We start from the raw sequence: 12,827 nt of genomic DNA on the forward strand, positions 1-12,827 counted from the left end.
CCACGGCCCCCGGATCCCTATACGCACCCCACCAGGTCCCCAACTCGCCTGTCCTGCGGGGCGTCTCCTCGCGCCATGGCCGCCCAGCGGGATGCGCCCGGGAGGGAGAGAGATGGGGAAGCCGCACCTGCACCTGCTCCGGGGCCCGTGGGCCGAGCCGGGGACCCGGGAGGCTGGGTGGACACGGGGTGGACGGGGGGGTGGGGTCGGGTCTCCCCGAGTCTGGGGCGGGGTAGGGAGAGGTGGGAGCAGTGCAGGTAGCCCGGGGCCGATTTCGCCTGGTCTCGCGCTCCGCAGGTTTCGACCTCGGCTCCGCCCCCGGGGCGGGGACAGAGGGTCGCACCACCCCTCCCGGCCTCTGGACTAGGGACTCCAGACTCCCGCGTCGGACCCCGGCCCGACCTCGCGGTCCCCGGACCCTATCGCCCCGCTGCGCCGCCCGAGTGGCGGTGACCCGGGAAGATTCCCCCGCCGCCTCCTGTGTCCGCGGGCGCCTGGCCAGGACCAGTGCGGGCGGGCGGGGTGGGGGGAGGTAGTGGGGAAGGCGCCCCCCCCTCCCCGGCCCCCGGTGGAGTGCCGTGGAGCTGACCTGGCGCGGGCTTCTGGCTCCGCCAAGTTCAAGGTGGTGCCGTGGCGGTGCTAGCGCCCCCTAACGGGGGAGACCACCGACGGGCTGGCTCGCCGCGCGCCCGCTAGGCGCCCGCAGAGGGTGTAACCCGAGCGCGGCCGGCGCCGGGGAAAGCCGGAGAGACCTTCTGTCTCCAGGGGTCCTGGCGGGCTGCGCCTAGAGGGGGAGGGTCAGACACAAGTTCTGGCGGAGCCCGCGGGGCGGTCTGGAAGACAGACGAACAGATGGATCCTTCTCCTGCAGAGAGAGGGTGCCTGAGGAAGCGCCGGGACTTTGGGGCGCACAACGGAGGAGCGAGTCCCTCCGGGGCGTCCAGGCGGGCTTCCCGGTAGTGGTGTGGCTGAGGTTCGGAGCAGTGAGGGACTAAGCAAAGGTCCGGAGCAAAGGGTGACTCCGAGGTGAGCCCAGGCCCGCTCCCTAGCCTCGTCTGGTGCCCTCCCACCACCGCCGCTTAAAAAAAAAATTACTTTCAGCGGTCCCACATCACATCTTATCAAACATTAAGATGCACCCACTTCCCACCTTTTTTCCGTGAAAAACTTTGAAAGATGATAGCCCACTTTTGAAATTAATTCTCTCTGACATACAATTTACGAGTGAGTTTTTCTCTGAAATCGCTCTGCGTATTTGGGATGCTGGAGAAATGAGAGGTTTTAAATCACAAATTATTTTCGTTAAGTAATAACATTTTACGGCCATTTCCAGGTTACTTGTGTTTTTTTCTCCGGTCGACTGAGTCTGTGAGGCAAGAACTATACTTATCTGGTTTAGTGTTTATTGCAAACATCTAGCACCACTACCTGGTACAACAGGTGCTTGATAAATGTTTGGCTAATAAGTGGATTGCAGTGATATACAAGTGATTTTAGGGAGAACAGAGACAGCATTAAATTACAGTGATGGAGAAAGTTGTTCTGTCTTCAATTTGCTTTCAAGCCTTCCTAAGATAACAAGAGGGGAGTCTCAATTGCCTTGCTAATATGTTTCTAACACCTGTTAATGTCTCCCCTCTCTCTCTCTCTCTCTCTCTCTCTCTCTCTCTCTCTCACAGAACTGGCCTCAGGGCTTCTGCTGATAATTTTACCTAAATAGAGATTAATAACTTTTATGTTCATTCTATCTACTTTTATAGTTACTTTATTTTTAGGGATTCTTATGCTGGTTTCCTATTTATTAAAATATATACTTTTCCTTGAAAATAAATTTATTTATACATTTAATATAAATTAAAATAAATTTATTTATGAAAAATGAATCATTTAAAGAAAATTCAGATAGGGGCACAGCTGTGACACAAGTTTCCACGAAAGGATGTGAGGAACTGAGGTTTGAGGAACACTGCATTTGTAAGGTGGTGAGCGAGGAGGATGAGGGCATTTCACCGAGAGAACAGCCCGTACCAAGGTCAGGGACATGAGAATGCTGAGACATTCTGGAACATACAAATAGATCCCTTTGGCAGGCACGGAAGGAGGAGGGGACAGAGCCTCTGTGACAGCTGGTCTGGTTATGACCAGCCTGAGGACTGAGTAAGGAGTGTGGATTTCATTTTAAAGGAGGGGTTCTCCACTCAGCCTTCTAATAGCAATAGTTACTAATAGTTACTATCCTGCAATGAAATTCATCTATAATAAAACCTATCTATACACACAAAAGTTAAGTTCAATAAAATACCCTAATTGTACTACCCAGGATAAAGAAAAGTATCTAGTAATAAAATAATGTGTGTTTGAATATGTTAATGGTCACGCACAGTGAAGTGGTCGGATGCTGGCCCCTCTTTATAAAACTACCGTGCACGCAATGGCTGTGAATGCACACACATTACAGGCAAACTGGCCACTCCGAGACCACTAGTTTGCTACTGGCAATGTGATTTTCTGAAATGGTGACCAAGAGTTGGCCAAGTTCCAAACAAAACAAAGTGCAGCTGTCCCTCTACATAGAGAGTCGCTGCATTACTGAAAAATGCTGTGTGTATTCAAACCTTACAAGTAATATATTGTATCCATAGGTGAAATGTGGTTAGCGTAGGCAGTGGAAATTATCAACATGGTTTTTAAAAATAAATAATAGATTTTATTTTTAGTACAGTTTAAGATTTACAGAAGAGTTGAGTAAATAGTACATAGAGGTCCATATACTCACCCTTGAGATTCATTCATGGTGATGCATCTGGCTGTTTGCTCAGTGTTCACTGATGTGTAGTGTCCTACAGCTGCATGGTATGTATCTTGTTGGGTAAGTGTTGCAGGCATTTGGTTTGTTTCCAATTTTATGCTAGTGTAAGCAGTGCAGCTCTGAGTGGTACTATACCCATTGCATGTCTTCTGGGCACCTGTGCAAGAGTTTCTATAGGTCAGGGTTTCTCAACCTCAGCACTATAGACATTTGGCCTGATAATTCTTTGTTGTCGGGGCTGTCCTGTTCGTTTGAGGATGTTTAGCAGAGTCCTAGAACATACTCGGTAGCACCATCCCCAGTTGTGATAACCAATGTTGCCACACATTGCCAAATGAGCCCTGGGAGCAAAACTGCCCCTGGTTGAGAACTGATGTTCTGGGGCCCTTGTTCTCAGCTCTGTCAGACCCAACACTCTCTTTTTTTTTAAACTGGAATATAGTTGATTTACAATGTTGTGTTAGTTTCAGGTGTACAGATATATATATATATACATATATATAGTATACAGTACTATATACATAGTATACAGTACTATATATATATACACACACACAAATATATATACATATTCTTTTTCAGAATCTTTTCCATTATAAGTTATCAAAAGATATTGAATATACTTCCCTGTGCTATACAGTAGGTCCTTGTTGTTTATCTTTTTTATATATAGTAGTGTATATCTGTTAATACAAAACTCCCAATTTATCCCTCCCCCACTTTCCTCTTTGATAACCATAGGTTTGTTTTCTATTTACAAAACAGTATATTTCTGTTTTGTAAATAAGTTCATTTGTATCATTTTTTTTTGGTTCCACATATAAGTGACATCATGATTTTTGTCTTTCTGTTTGACTTACTTCACTTAGTATGATAATTTCTAGGTCCATCCATGTTGCTGCAAATGGCATTATTTCATTCATTTTTATAACTGAGTAATATTCCATTGTGTGTATACACACATACACACACACACCACATCTTCTTTATCCATTCACTTGTCGATGGACATTTAGGGTGCTTTCATATCTTGACTATTGTAAATAGTGACGCTATGAACATGGGGTGCATGTATCTTTTCAAATTAGAGTTTTCATCTTTTCCAGATATATGCCCAGGAGTGGGATTGCAGGATCATATGGTAGTTCTATTTTTAGTTTTTAAAAGAATTTCTGTACTGTTCTCCATAGTGGCTGCACCAATTTGCATCCCCACCAACAATGTAGGAGGATTTCTTGTTCTCCACACCCTCTCCAGCATTTATTATTTGTAGACTTTTGATGATGGCCATTCTGACTGGTGTGAGGTGTTACCTCATTGTAGTTTTGATTTGCATTTCTCTAATAATTAGCAATGTTGAGCATTTTCTCATGTGCCTATTTGCCATCTGTATGTTGTCTTTTGAGAAACGTCTATTTAGGTCTTCTGTCCATTTTTTGATTGGGTTGTTTGTTTTTGATATGGAGCTGTATGAGCTGTTTGTATATTTTGGAAATTAATCCCTTGTCGGTCACATCATTTGCAAATATTTTCTCCCATTCCATAGTTTGTCTTTTCATTTTGTTTGTGGTTTCCTTTCCAATACCCTCTTTTTTTAAAATAACTTTATTTATTTATTTATTGGCTGCATTGTCTTCATTGCTGCACATGGGCTTTTCTCTAGTTGGAGCAAGCGAGGGCTACTCTTCATTGTGGTGTGCAGGCTCCTCATTGTGGTGGCTTCTCTCATTGCAGAGCATGGGCTCTAGGCACGTGGGCTTCAGTAGTTGCAGCACACAGGCTCAATAGTTGTGGTTCACGGGCTTTAGTTGCTCCATGGCATGTGGGAATCTTCCCAGAGCAGGGCTCGAACCTGTGTCCCCTACATTGGCAGGTGGATTCTTAACCACTGCACCACCTAGGAAGTCCCTCCAACACCCTCTTTTTATAATATATTTTATAACACCACTTCGATAATCCTACTATTCACAAGTAACATAACACATGGAGATAATTTTGAAAACAATGATAAAGCCCCAAGTGTAATGCAAAGGAAAAATAAAATGAAAGTAATTTATACTAAAATAGTGTTTCAACACGTAGATCTTTGGGTACAACTGCTCTGAGAAGCGTTTGATGCTTGCACTTCTAATGAATACATTTAGGTTTAAGAGAAATAAGATCAGAAGTCAATTAAAATACAAGAACAGGGACTTCCTTGGTGGCGTAGTGATTAAGAATCCACCTGCCAATGCAGGGGACACGGGTTTGATCCCACATGTCCTGGAAGATCCCACATGCTGCAGAGCAACTAAGCCCATGCGCTACGACTACTGAGCCTGTGTTCTAGAGCCTGCAAGCCACAACTACTGAGCCCTCGTGCCACAGCTACTGGTGCCCGCGCGCCTAGAATCTGTGCTCCACAACAAGAGAAGCCACCGCAATGAAAAGCCCGTACACCACAATGAAGAGTAGCCCCTGCTCACTGCAACTAGAGAAAGCCCACATGCACAGCAATGAAGACCCAACGCAGCCAATAAATAAATACACAAATAAATAAAACAAAAACAGAAAAATGAAAGTGCAATGATACAGATGAACACCAGAGCAAAAGCCACATTGAGGATCAGTAACAACAGACCAGTCTTATTTGTGTATGCTGAGAGAAAGGGGGAAATAACCTTAACTTTGAAATCTCACCACAGGTTAAGGCATTGCGTGAGAACCTAACAACTCGGAGACCATAATGTCTTATGGTAGGCAAAGAGGAATACAGGGTGGGTTGGAAAAAACAAGTGGTACTATCAGAGGTTATGGAGTCAGTTAATTAAATTTCAGTGAAAAGTTTCTGAGTAAAGTTCTTTAAAAATCCAGGTCATCCCTCTTTCTGCCCATGAACACCCCCGAGTAAGCATCAGTGAAGTCTCCCCCCTCCACTGCCGTCACGTCTAAGTCAGAGTCTCCTTAAGATGCTGAACCGCTGCGGAAACGCTGCATCGGAGGTTTGAGCTTTGAAACTGAGCAATGGGGGATGCTCAGAGACTGTGTGATCATGAGGGATCTCCACTCCAAGCGTTCCAGAGGCTTCGGGTTTGTCACGTGTGCCACTGTGTAGGGGGTGGATGGCCATGAATGCAAGGCCACACAAGGTGGGTGTGAGAGTTCCAGGGGCTGACTTGGCCGGGAGAGGGGTGGAAGTTTTATCTGAAGCTTGGTAGTGCGGGGATGAATGGTATGAATCAAATGCTAGGGGGAAATCTGAGGAAGAAAATAAGGCGCTTCCCACTGGCGTGCAAGCAGTTCCCCTGACTGAGCCCGACTGGGATTTTGATACTGAAAGGGGTGAATGGTACAGAAATCATTTTGTCACATGTATGCATGTGGGACTACGGAAGGCAAGAGCCAAGCCCCTTAATTACTCTAAATCGACAGATATTGAATAAGGAGAGAGGGAGTCTCCCGGCAGGTTTTTAGAAAGGCTGAGAGAAGCTCTACAAAAACTTACTGATTTAGACCCTGAAAGCCCTGAGGGCAAGGTTATTTTGAAGGATAAATTCCTCACTCAATCGGCACCAGATATTCGAAAGAAATTACAGAAACATGCCTTTGGGCCAGACCAGTCTTTAGACAGACTGTTACAATTGGCACAAAGAGTTTATTATGGTTGAGATGCCGAGGAGGAAAGATGTAAACAGAGAACGAAGGAGAAAGCTGAAGCCTTGGTGATGGCAGTCCAGGCTGTAATGAAACAACCCGGAGCCCCAGGAAGTTCCTCAAATCGGGGCTTCCCTGGCAAGGGACTGACCTGCTTTCTGTGTGGAAAGGAGGGGCACTTCAGACGAGAATGTCCCCGGACTGTAAAGCCGCCCCTGGCTCCTTGTCCTATCTGCAAGGGACCGTATTGGAGGAGGAACTGCCCCAGGGGCGAAGGTCTCAGGGATCAGACCTCCCAGAAACCCAAGACTGATGGGGCACGGGGGTCCCCACAGAGGCCCCCGTCATGATAACATCTGAGGAACTATGGGTGCCAATGACAGTGGGCGGCCAATCTATCAACTTCTTATTCGATACTGGGGCAACTTTCTCCATTCTTGCTGAGACCCCTGGTCCACTTTCCTCTCATTCTACGACCATGAGAGGACAGTCTGGTCAAACAAAACGATATTACTTTAGTCAGCCTTTCAGCTGTAATTGGGACTCTTCTTTTTTCTCATGTCTTTCGGATAGTGCCTGAGACTCCATCTCCCCTGTTAGGACGGCACATATTAATGAAAGTTCAAGCGTCGGTACATATGAATATCGAGGCCTCTGCTCCTTGAAGTCTTCCTCTGGTAGAAACACAAGTAGATTCTGAAGTATGGGCTGAAGGAAGAAAAATTGGAAAGGCTAGATATACAAAACCTGTGGTGATCAAACTCAAAGATTCTAGTCTTTTTCCCCATCAAAAACAATATCCTCTGAGACCAGAGGTTAAAGAGGGATTAAAGCCAATCATTGAAAATCTAAAACAACGGGGACTGCTAATACCTTGCAGTACTCCAGTCTTGGGAATTAAGAAACCCACTGGTCAGTGGCTGTTGGTGCAGGACTTGAGAATTATTAATGAGGCTGTAATTCCTTTGCATCCTGTAGTTCCTAACCCTTATACCTTGCTCTCTGACATACCAGAAAGCCTGGTTTACTGTTTTGGATTTAAAAGATACTTTCTTTTGTATTCCGCTGGAAGCTGAAAGTCAATTTCTGTTTGCCTTCAAGGACCCTACCCAACTGGCTGTTCAACTTGGACAGTGCTGCCCCAAGGCTTTCGAGATAGCCCTCATTTATTTGGACAGGATCTGTCCCAAGATTTACAAAGATTTTCAGACCCCAGAGCAGTTGTTTTACAGTATGTGGATGACATTCTGGTTTGTACAGATACTGAGGAACACTGCTCGAGTATCACTGAAAATTTATTAAATTTCCTGGCAGACTGTGGTTATCGGATTTCAAGAGCCAAAACTCACCTATGCAAATCATCTAAGTATCTGGGTCTTATAATTTCTCAAGGTTCAAGGGCTTTAAGGCCGGAAAGAATAGAACCTATTCTCAGACATCCTTTACCTGCCACTTTGAGGCAGTTGAGAGGGTTTTTGGGTCTTACTGGCTATTGTAGGATCTAGATTCCGGGGTATGGGGAATTAGCGAAACCTCTATATCAGCTCTTGAGTGACACCAGGAGGCTAACACAGATTGGATACTATGGACACCTGAAGCCTGAAACGCCTTCAGGACTCTTCAACAGGCCTTAATGCAGGCACCAGTTCTTAGCCTCCCGACTGGACAGGAATTCAATCTGTATATTACTGAAATAAAGGGAATAGCCTTAGGGGTCACGACCCAACCTAAGGGACCCCAACAACAACCAGTGGCTTATTTAAGTAAAACTTTAGGTGTGGTGGCTCAGGGATGGCCTCACTGTCTAAGGATAGTGGCCGCTATTTCTTTGCTAGTACCTGAAGCTCTCAAATTTGCTAATGGTCGAAACCTAACAGTTCTTACATCCCATGATATATCTGGCCTTCTTAACTCTAAAGGTAATCTTTGGACAAATTTTACTCAGCAAGCCTTGAATGATAGCCTGATGACCATAAGGGCCCTTAATACAGAACAGATTTAAAGGCGAAAAGCAGTGTTACAAAATAAGATGGCCTTAGATATAATAACAGAAGCCCAAGGAGGAAGCTGTGCTGTCATTCATACCGAATGTTGTACTTATATTCCAAATGAGAGCTCCAACATAACTCATTATACTAACCACATGAGTCAAATGATACAGTCTTTAAGCTCACCTGAGGTCTGTCTTTGGGATAACTTTAGGTCCTGGATTACTGGATCATCACGGGGAAGGATGTTATTAACTGTTACTATATGTTTCATTTTATTCTTATTGTTTGCTCCTTGTCTTTTTAATTGTATAAGCAGATTGATTTCCAGACGGCTGCAAGCCTTCAACTTACACATGGTTGTGGAGCATTCTTCCGTTTATGCCCCGGGCTATGCTGGATTTTACTTAGGCCCTTTGGATCCAGGGTGCCCCGAAAGGAATGATGGAAATAATGCTGCTTTCCCTTGAATGAAGACACCCCTTCTCAGCAGGAAGTAGAGGAAAACAGTGCCCCTTTTCCCTGCAGCACTAATTTCCATCTCAAAGAGGGGGGTTATGAGCGTTCCAGGGGCTGACTTGGCTGGGGGAGGGGTGGAAGAACTGGAAAAACATGACTTAACCTCACTCATTCTTTAAGACTGATTCTTATGACTCTAGGGTGGGGGTTACCTGGGACGTCACAAGATCACTGAGTAAGGACATTCTTTGAATATCACGAACATTTCTGAAGAAACAATCAATCCTAACAATCAACCCTAATAATCAATCCTAAGGTGGGGAGTGTAATTAACTCCGCTCTGAAGGCATATAATTCACTCCTGTAAGACCCCTTCTGGGATCTCTCCACCCCCTTCTGGTGTCTGTGCCAGAAGCTATTGTACTTTCTTCTTAATAAACTGTTATTCTGTAACTTAAACCTGAGCAGTGGCTTGTTATTGATCCCGAAGAGAATTTCTTTTCCTTCGGAGATCACGAATCCACTCCCTAGATGGACTCTACGGCATCAGGTGGAAGAGCTGTGGAACCAAAGAGGACCGTCTCAAGAGAAGATTCTCAAAGACCTGGTGCCCACCTAACTGTGAAAAAGACTCTTGCTGGTGGCATTAAAGAAGACATGGAAGAACATCGCCTAAGAGATTATTTTGAAGAGTATGGGAAAACTGAAGTGATTGAAATCCTGACTGACCTAGGCAGTGGCAAAAAGTGAGGCTTTGCTTTCATAACCTTTGATGACCATGACTCCATAGACAAAATTATTATTGAGAAATACCACACTTAGGACTGCCCTGGTGGTCTAGCAGTTAAAGACTCCACCCTCCCAATGCAGGGGGCCTGGATTCCGATCCCTGGTCAGGGAACTAGATCCTGCATGTCAATCATTCAACTTTGTTATATCAGCATGCTACTTAAAAGGCCACCTCAACCTCACAGCCTGGAGTTTCCACAAGGGTCCACGTGCATACAGTTTCCCCAAGGGAAAAGGCTTGGTGGTTTTTTTTTTTAAGAACTTTTATTGAGATACAGTTAACAGACAATAAACAGCATATATTTAGAGTGTACAATTTGGTATCCCAATCTCCCAATTCGTTTCCCCTCAACCCTCCCCGCTTTCCCCACTTGGTGTCCATATGTTTGTTCTCTACGTCTGTGTTTTTTTGTTTGTTTTGTTTTGGCCTCACCTCACGGCTTGCAGGATCTTATTTTCCTGACCAGGGATCGAACCCGGGCCCCCAGCAGTGAAAGCTCACAGTCCTAACCACTGGACCACCAGGGAGTTCCTGAAGGCTTGACTTTTGACCTCATGCAGGAACAACAGATGGAGCTCCAGGCTTTGAGAGGGGATGAGTTGGAAATGGGGCCCCTGCACAAAGACAAGACCCTTGGAGACTGCAGTTGCTTTGTAAAGAGGGCAAACTTTCCACTGGCCCAGGGAGGCAACCAGGAACCTTGTCTCAGCTGTGGCTTTGGCTGGGAAAAAATGGTCCTTACTCTTCGGAAAGGCATGGGCCCTGAATTAGCCCATTGGGTGGGAAACTCAAGTGAGAAATTACCATAAAAATTAATCCCAGGCTGTTTCTATGCCTTGGCTACCCAGCAGAAGCAGCAGTGAGACTTTAGTAGAACACAGCTGTTCTTAAGGTGCTCACAGCAAAATGAAGAAACAATTTCCCATGAGGAGGAATAAGAAGACACAACGATTAAGAGCCTTACTTACCTCAGGAACTAACTCATGTTTCCAGATAGGAAGACACTATTTTAAAGACGCACATTCTCAATAACTTAACGTGTTATTTCAAGGTTGTCCTAATTAAAATCTTAAGGGTTGTTTTATAGCTTTTGAAAACTGATTTTGAAATTCATCCTGGAGAAAAAATGAGGGCGAATAACTTAGGACAGTTTTGTTACTGACCAGGATTCCTGGCCTTCTCCAATCAATAGAAATTGATAAGAGGCCAGATAAGAAATTCAGGCAAGGCTTTACTGGGGCCCCTGATGCAGCAGGGGGGAGCGAAAACAAGTAACGGATTCCCTTTTATGGGGTGAGGGTAGGGGTGTGTCCAGGGGACAGGCTAGAGGGGTAGCTTAGGTGGTTTGCCCACCCTTTGGTGGTAGTGTGTGCAGGGCCCAGTACCCTGCTTTTGCTCCCGGATCTTCAGAAGTGGCAGTAGGGGTTTTTTGGTCTTTTTGTATCTTGTTGTCCATAATTTGCCCCAACTGCACGTGCATGCAATTAATTTTAGTCCCTAATAGTTTCTTTGTATTTTGTTTCTCCAGGAGACATTTGTCCAGGTGCAAGCACTGCAGCAAAGGGTCCCAGGTCCCAGGTCCCAGGTCCCAGCCTGTCTCAGTTTGAAAAAGAAACACAAAGCCAGACATGCCCTAAAGAATATCAGAGGTTATTATAACATGGTTGTATCAGTCAGGGTCCAATCAGGAGACAGGGTTCATATAGTGATGTGAATAGGGAAAGTTTAATATAAATAATTATTTCTAGGGGTTTGGAATAATAGAGGACTTACTAGTAAGAGTTAAAGAGAACTCTAAAGAACAAAGAGTCAGCAGGTATAGGAAGGAGCCCCCACCCTAAGGCTAAGAGAGAGTGCCCAAGGAAGAACGGTCCCTGCCAACCCCCCCATTCCCCCCACCCCGGCCTCCAGACTGGGGCCAGATTTCAATGGAGAGGGCAATGAGAAGTTGCTAGAGTGCTTCCTGGCAACACTGCAAAGTTGCCAGAGGATAAGCCAGGGGCAGCTGCTGGCTGCTGGGCACGGCTGGCTACCACCTACTCAGAAACTGGGAGCTGGGGAAGCTGACGTCAGCAGGAGTTGGTCGCTGGAAAGAACCATTCTCCATGAGCCAGATGCTGGAGGAAACTCTGCCCCGGAGGAGTCTCGTGTGGGAAAACTGTGAGTGCAACAGCTGAGCACTAGAGAAACGAGGCTCTGCTGGAGACCGGCAAAGAAGGCACACCAGAACCAGGAAGACCCACTCTTCCGCCATTGTCTCTTCAGCGCCCTCTATGGATCAGGACAGGATTTGTAGCAAGACAGGCTAATAAAACAATGGAGACAAGTCCACTGACTTGTGTAGTTACCAAGTCAGATCCTGGAGGCAAGAGGGAAAACCCACTCAGCCCCCTTTCAAGTAAACTATTCCTTGACTTTACTACTCTAGGTTTCAAAGATGGCAGAAGAAATAAGCCTACATTTTTAAGTGCAAGCACAGCTCTTTCAGTGCAAAATGATTCAGTATTTGATGACTTAAAATCTGTCGAAATGATACTGATCTATGTTTCACCTATGGAGATAAAAGTGCAGGGATTTGTGAAGGGCACCAGAGTTTCAGTAAGAAACTAGTGAATGGTTAGCTGGACCTGATTACAGGTGGAGATCATGCCATGATAGTTTTCTGGCTGAAGTAGATGACAAACACCCGTACTCCCTCTAGGTGAAGTCAAGGTTGGTGATTCAGTGGGAGATGTTATCAGCTCTGTTCTGGATTTTATGTCAAAGACATCATATGTGCTTTTCTTGCTATTTCCATGTTTAGTTAATTGGGGGAAGTGGAGAAGAAACTGGACCATGTTGATAGCCGTTTGAAGTTAGATTTAAAAAAGACCACACAACTAAACTCTTACATCTTAGGAAGTGCAGGCATAATGAGGAAACTTCTGGTTTCTCTTGCAACCTAGGTTGTCTTTCTAACCCATCTGAAAGGTATTAGTATCCTCTGAGAAGCCTTCTCATCTCAGTCTTGGGGAGCAAGAAGACATGGATCACGACTCAGAGGAATTTCTCCTGTGTCCAGAACCTGAATCCTCTGAGTTACTTTTTAAACTTAAATTTGCATGTACTAAGTCTTTGTCATGACACAAGTTTTTCATTTATCATTTAT

At 45.3% G+C, this 12,827-nt stretch overlaps 1 pseudogene; it reads left to right on the forward strand.

The window, feature by feature from the left end:
* The first annotated feature begins 75 nt into the window (after positions 1–75).
* On the forward strand, positions 76–9,711 carry LOC130848785 (heterogeneous nuclear ribonucleoprotein A1-like; annotated as a pseudogene).
* The last annotated feature ends 3,116 nt before the right edge of the window (positions 9,712–12,827 follow it).

Source organism: Hippopotamus amphibius, chromosome 3 (genome assembly GCF_030028045.1).
Source record: "Hippopotamus amphibius kiboko isolate mHipAmp2 chromosome 3, mHipAmp2.hap2, whole genome shotgun sequence".
Lineage (NCBI taxonomy): Eukaryota > Metazoa > Chordata > Mammalia > Artiodactyla > Hippopotamidae > Hippopotamus > Hippopotamus amphibius.